Below are 218 nucleotides of genomic sequence, written 5' to 3'. Positions count from 1 at the left end.
CAGGAGATTGTGAAGGCCATGGCAAAACCTTCAGTTTACGCCTCTTGATGTAATCCACTGGGATTTTTGAGGTGTATTTAGGATCATTATCCATTTGGAGAAGCATCCTCTCTTTACCTTCATCTTTTTCACAAATGGCATCAAGTTAGCGTCCAAAATTTGCTGCAATTTTATTGAATCCATTTTTCCTTTGACTCGTGAAATGTTCCCTGTGCCAC

General features: G+C 39.9%; 1 protein-coding gene across 1 annotated transcript in view; it reads left to right on the top strand.

The window, feature by feature from the left end:
- ndufb7 (NADH:ubiquinone oxidoreductase subunit B7) overlaps nucleotides 1–218 on the top strand; it is a 2,816-nt gene that overhangs the window by 2,122 nt on the left and 476 nt on the right. The gene's annotated exons all lie outside the window — the stretch shown is intronic.

Source organism: Etheostoma spectabile, chromosome 2, assembly GCF_008692095.1.
Source record: "Etheostoma spectabile isolate EspeVRDwgs_2016 chromosome 2, UIUC_Espe_1.0, whole genome shotgun sequence".
Taxonomy (NCBI): domain Eukaryota; kingdom Metazoa; phylum Chordata; class Actinopteri; order Perciformes; family Percidae; genus Etheostoma; species Etheostoma spectabile.
Note: the sequence above shows the minus strand (reverse complement) of the source record. Positions and strands in the feature narration are given on the sequence as shown.